Source organism: Colobus angolensis, unplaced genomic scaffold (assembly GCF_000951035.1).
Source record: "Colobus angolensis palliatus isolate OR3802 unplaced genomic scaffold, Cang.pa_1.0 Scaffold178, whole genome shotgun sequence".
Lineage (NCBI taxonomy): Eukaryota > Metazoa > Chordata > Mammalia > Primates > Cercopithecidae > Colobus > Colobus angolensis.
In genome coordinates this window covers 5,040,289-5,045,957 of record NW_012114910.1, presented here as the reverse complement: position 1 = coordinate 5,045,957, position 5,669 = coordinate 5,040,289, and the positions used below count along the sequence as shown (strand labels likewise).

Below are 5,669 nucleotides of genomic sequence, written 5' to 3'. Positions count from 1 at the left end.
CCGGGAGGCGGAGCTTGCAGTGAGCTGAGATCCGGCCACTGCACTCCAGCCTGGGCGACAGAGCAAGACTCCGTCTCAACAAAAAAAAAAAAAAAAAAAAATTATGGGATAGAGGAGACACAGAGGCACAGAAGGGCCCAAAATAACTGAGCAACACACCTATCAATCAAAAGCCAAACACTGGTTAGAGATTTAGAGATTAGGCAGCCTTGGGGAGAGAAGAAAAAAACACATGAAAAGACCCAAATTACACCAAGCTGATGCTGATCTCGTCTGCAGAGGTCAGTCCGCTCCCCTATCCGAGAGTGAACACTGTGCTTCTTACCCTGTTGCTGCTTCGCTTTGCTCTCTGTGTGTGTCTCCTCCAGTTCTTTGTTCGGGACACCAACAGCCCAGAACTGCATGGCACCATCCAGTAACAAAACCAGCCTGGTAGGTTCTCCAAAAGTTAAACCTAGAGTTGCCATATGACCCAGCAATTCCATTTCCACATATATGCCCCAAAGAATGGAAAACACATTTACATAAAAACTTGCACACAATGGTTCGTAGCAGCATGATTCACAAGAGTCAAAAAGTGCAAATAACCCAAATACCCATCAGCTGATGAATGGATAAACAAAATGTGGTCCATCCGTACAGTAGAATATTATCCAGCAATGAAAAAGAATGAAGTGCTGATACATGCTACAATACAGATGAGCTCTGAAAACACTAAGTGAAAGGAATCAGACATAAAATGCCAAGTATTATATATATGATTCCATGGATATGAAATACCCACAAAAAATAAACTCAGAGAGATAGAAAATAGATTCATGGTTGCCAGAAGTTAGGGATAGGGGAAAATGGGGATTGACTGATAATGATATAGGGTTTCATTTTGTGGTAATGAAAATGTCGACCGGGTGCAGGGGCTCATGCCTGTAATTCCAGCACTTTGGTAGGCCGAGGCAGGAAGATTCATTGAGCCCAGAAGTTTGAGACCAGCCTGGGCAACATGGTGAAATCCCATCTCTATTAAAAAAAAGTCTTGGGCTGGGCGCGATGGCTCATGCCTGTAATCCCAGCACTTTGGGAGGTTGAGGCTAGTGGATCGCTTGAGCCCAGGAGTGAGAGACCAGCCTGGGCAATATGGTGAAACCTCATATCTGCCAAAGATACAACAACTGAGGTGGGAGAATCACCTGAGCCTGGGGAGGTCGGGGCTGCAGTGAGCTGTGATTGTGAAACTGCACTCCAGCCTGTGTGACAGAGTGAGACACCGTCTCAAAAAAAGAAATCAGTGGTTGAAGTGATCCTCCCAACCCCATGCAGAGCCCTCTCCCCCCGGCACCCCCTGCGTCTGCTGAAAAGAGGAAGCTCCGAGACAGCTGTTTAGGGCAGGGGCTTTCTTTTTAAATCTCTGTGGATATGTAAAAGCCCAGCCACCCTACTTCTAGGAATTTGCCCACCAGAAGCATTCCCCCTTGCAAGTACACTCAAGGAAGGTTATTTTGACATTATTCTGTAAATGAAAAAGACTGGAAAAACCCAAAATATCCATCAGTAGGGGACTGGCTATAGGCATTATGGTATATGCATATCGTGGAAAATTGCCCAGTCAATTGAAAGAACACAGTTTAGCTAGATGTTTTGATAGAAGCATTTTATGTGAAAAAAGCAAGGTGTAAAACAGTGTTTTTGTATATCTTACCTGCTTCTCTTCCTTCCTGTCTCCTTCTTCCATCCTTTCTTTCTTCCTTCCTTCTCTCGCTCTTCCATCCTTCCCTCCCTCCTTCCTTCCCTCTTTCCCTCCCTCCCTTCCTTTCTTCCTTCCTTGTTACCCTCCTGCATCCTTCCTTCCTTCCATCCCTTCCTCCCTCTCTTCCTCCTCACTTCCCATCTTCCTTCCTTTACATAGAAGCTTGCATATGCCTAACCTATTTCTGAAAGACAAACAAGAAATCATTTAGCCTGTTTGCCTCTGAGGAAAGGAAATTAAACCTGGCATGGGGGTGAGGGGCATCTCAGAGGTGGGAAAACTGCTTTTCATTCTACCCCTTTTGGAACGCATGAATTTAAAATTTTATCTTTTTGAATAGGTCAGTCATGCACATGGAAAAATGTTCAAACATACGAAAGGGTATTTGGTGGAAAGCAAGTCTTCCCCTCTGATCACCTGCCCCACCCACTACCCTGAGTCCGTGCAGGCAACTAATAGAGATTGTTTGTGTATCTTTCCACATATAAACTATACACTTGTGCAAATACACATTTATATGTTATTGTGTATTTTTATTGTGCTAAAATATACATAATATAAAATTTACCATCTTAACCATTTTAAGTGTACAGTTCTGTGGTATTAAGTACATTCACATGGTTGTGTAACCATCACCACGTTCCACTTCCAGAATGTTTCATCTTCCCAAAATGAAATTCCACCCCCATTAAACAATAACTCCCCATTCCCCACCTCCCAGACCCACTCTGGCAGCCACCATTCTACTTTCTGTCTCCGTGAGTTTGACTCTTCTGGGTACCTTATATTAGTGAAATCGTACCCTGTTGTCTTTTTGTGACTGGTTCTAGAATTTCTTTTCTTTTTGAAGTTGAATAATTTCTTTTCTTTTCTTTTCTTTTCTTTTCTTTTTTGAGACAGGGTCTCACTCTGTCACCCAGGCTGGAGTGCAGTGGTGCCATCTCGGCTCACTGCAGCCTCCATCTCCTGGGTTCAAGCGATTCTCATGCCTCAGCCTCCCGAGTGGCTGGGATTACAGGTGTGCACCGTCATGCCTGGCTCAGTTTTTTGTAGTTTTAGTAGAGACGGGGTTTCACCATGTTGGCCAGACTGGTCTCGAACTCCGGACCTCAAATGATCTGCCCACCTTGGCCTCCCAAAGTGCTGGGTAAGGCTGAATAATTTTCTATTGCATATATGTACCACATATATTTTATGTTTTAAATTGAGATTTCATAGTCGTATATATTTTGGGGGTGCATGTGATATTTTGATAACTGTATACAATATGTAATGATCAAATCAAGGTAATTAGGATATCCATCACCTCAAACATTTATCATTTCTTTATGTAGGGACCATTATAAATCTTTTCCAGACCGGATGTGGTGGCTCACGCCTGTAATCCCAGCACTTTGGGAGGCCGAGGAGGGCCGATCACAAGGTCAGGAGACTGAGACCATCCTGGCCAACATGGTGAAACTCCATCTCTACTATAATGCAAAAAAAAAAAAAAGTAGCCAGGCATGGTGGCAGGCGTCTGTAGTCCCAGTTACTTGGGAGGCTGAGGCAGAAGAATGTCATGAACCCGGGAGATGGAGCTTGCAGTGAGCCGAGATCGTGCCGCTGCACTCCAGCCTGGGCTACAGAGGGAGACTCCATCTCAAAATATATATATATATTTTTTTTTCCAGCTATTTTGAAATACATGATAAATTACTTTTAACTATAATATCCCCACTGTACTATCAAATACTAGAACTTACTCCTTCTATCCAACTGTATTTTTTACTTCTTAACCAATTACTGTTTATTCCCCCCATACCTCTCCCTTGCCTCTGGTAACCCACCATTGTACTCTCTGACTCCATGGGATCAACTCTTTAGCTCCCACATATGTGAGAACATATGATATTTGTCTTTCTGTGCCTGGCTTATTCCACTTTACATAAGGACCTCCAGTTCCATCCATGTTGCTGCAAATGAGGGGATTTCATTCTTTTTGATGGCTAAATAACATTCCATTGTGTATCTATACCACATTCCCGTTATCCATTCCTCCACTGGTGGACACTTTGGTCAATTCCATGTCTTGGCTATTGTGAACAGTGCTGCAATAAACATGGGTGTAGAGACACTTCTGATATATGGATTTCCTTCCTTTTGGATAAATACCCTGCAGTGGGATTCCTGGATCATACATATAGGATATTTTCTGTATCCACTCATCAGTTGATGCACATTTGGGTTGTTTCTACCTTAATGTATTTTTAATAAACACATTAATTTAAACAAAAGAAGAAGGAAGGTTGAGGAAAAGAGGGTTAGATCTGGGAGCTTTCCACACATTGCAGTGTGGACAGAAGGATAACAGCAGCATAAAACACCTGCCAGGAGGAGAGAAAACACCCCCAGCAGCAACAGCTGCCCTCTGTGTCCCTGGTGATTCCCCACCTGCAGCCCCAAGAGGAACTCCCCTTTCCTTTCTTTGAAAGCTGGTTCCCCGTGCCCTGTTTGGCCATGGCATTGAATGCCATGCCTGCCTCTTCTCCAGCTCCCAGAAGGTCAAAGGCACTGGGGGTGCAAAGGCTGCTGCTGGCCCCCAGGTGTGACTTACCTTCCTTGTAAGTCCAGAGAAAGGGGTGATGGGGAGGGTGGTTGCTGCAAAGGCTGAGCCAGCAGCAAGGACTTGGAACCCTGCTGAGTCCCTGGGGACTCAGGGGCTCTCCAGGGGGGAGCCCCTGAGCCTACCTATGGAGGGGCCTAGGTCTTGGAGTGCCCCCTGTAAGAAAACCCCAGGTTCAGGTGAAGAGCCACCAGGCCAGTTCTGTGTCACTCACTTTCAGTCCTCCAACAGCCACTCATAGGCCACAGGATGACTTCCACATTTAAAGAAGATTTCTTCTTCGCCACCCCAAGTTTTATTATGACACATTTTATTCTTATTTATTTTGTTCTTTCTTCCCCCTCCAATACCTTCAGCTGCCTTTATATGATACATTTTAAATATTCAGGAAAGTCCTTAGAGTAGTTCAATGATCACCAGTATATCCACTGCCAAGCTGCAACATTGTTGATGCTCAGTTTACCGCATGTACTTAGTCTCTCCTTTCTCTCTCTGGGAGATATGCACACACACACACACACACACATACACACATACATCTATATCTGTACATGTACACATGCATATATATAAACACATACATACTACATATACATCCATATATACACACATATACAGACACACGTTACATAAATATTCATATATATACACATGCATCTAGATATGATAGGCACATACATCTATAGTTATACATACACACATATATACACATACTACATACATACACATCCGTATATACACACATATATAGATATGTACATCTGCAGCTATGCACACATATGCACATATATTACATACATACTCATATATACACACATATGTAGATGTGCACATACATCTATAGTTATGCATACACATATGTATACACACATATTGCATACATATCCATATATGTATACACACATTTTTTTTCTCCTGAACTCTTTGGGAGTAAGGTGATCATGACCTTTATCCCTAAATACTTCAGGGTTTTATGACCTTTATCCCTAAATACTTCATCTTCTAGGAATGAGGACATTTTCCTACATTACACTGAAGAAAATCAACAATAAAGCACTAATATCTACTATACTATCCAGCCCGTAGTCACATTTTCACATTTCCACACTGTCCCCAAATTTTTTGAGATGGAATCTTGCACTGTTGCTCAGACTGGAGTGCAATGGTGCCATCTTGGCTCACTGCAACCTCCACCTCTTGAGTTCAAGCAATTACCCTGTCTCAGCTTCCTGAGTAGCTGGGATTACAGGTGTGCACCACCATGCCAGGCTAATTTTTGTATTTTTAGTAGAGATGGGGTTTCACCATTTTGGCAGGCTG

The 5,669-nt window shown here is 43.1% G+C and overlaps 1 pseudogene across 1 annotated transcript in view; it reads left to right on the top strand.

The window, feature by feature from the left end:
• LOC105509594 overlaps nt 1–4,335 on the top strand; it is a 36,410-nt pseudogene extending 32,075 nt beyond the window's left edge. The window contains exon 2 of the transcript XR_001001454.1: nt 4,278–4,335. The product of XR_001001454.1 is annotated as a cytochrome c oxidase subunit 6A1, mitochondrial pseudogene (transcript). The remainder of the gene's footprint in view (nt 1–4,277) is intronic.
• Nucleotides 4,336–5,669: the final 1,334 nt, after the last annotated feature.